The following is a 748-nucleotide window of genomic DNA, read 5'->3' as shown; positions in this document are numbered from 1 at the left end:
GGTGGAAAAGTAAAAGTCCTCTGATCAGCTGAAGGTCATTCTAATAGCTTGTTGAGAAAGTGATTTCAAGTGCAATGGATTTAAAGTTCTTCTGTGGCTTTTTCTTAAGACTCAATCAAAACCTTCTCAGCCTTGGGCTATATTTGTCTTCTGACCTTTCCATCCAGCTCCAGGCTAAATCTTCTGTCCAGTCCCTCTTCAGTCATCAGTGTCAGTGAATCTAGTCCCCAATGTCATCATCACAAACATGACTGATGGAGAGAAACACCAGTGAGCCGCCCACCAAGGGAAACAAATTAACAGCCTGTGGTGCAAAATGACCTTGGAACTTTATACAAGGCCGTAAGAAATTAAATTGGACACAGAATACTTCCAATATAATTACATGATTTGGCATCTTACCCTTTACACATACTTTGCTTGTAATGCATTATTGCTGCTGCACCTGTGGGCTGTTGTGTGTGATTTATGAGAGCCTGTGACAGAGATAAATATTTTCTTTGCAATGTAGGTGTGAAAAATGGAGTTTGGTCAGAATTTAAACATGTTTGCAGCCTGAAGCGGTGACAAAACTCATGCTGCACACAGTGGTAGTTGTGGTTGTGGGAACAAAAAGTAAAGCAACTGGCAGAGAATACGTTTAGAGGTGTTCTTTGATTAGAAGACAGATTCCACTCTCAGGCCTTTTTCTGTAAATAAGAAACTAGATTAACTAGATTCTTATCTTAGCTTCACACAAAGACTGGAA

Source organism: Morone saxatilis, unplaced genomic scaffold, assembly GCF_004916995.1.
Source record: "Morone saxatilis isolate NCDOM2014 unplaced genomic scaffold, NCSU_SB_2.0 Contig23, whole genome shotgun sequence".
Classification (NCBI taxonomy): Eukaryota; Metazoa; Chordata; class Actinopteri; family Moronidae; genus Morone; species Morone saxatilis.
Note: the sequence above shows the minus strand (reverse complement) of the source record.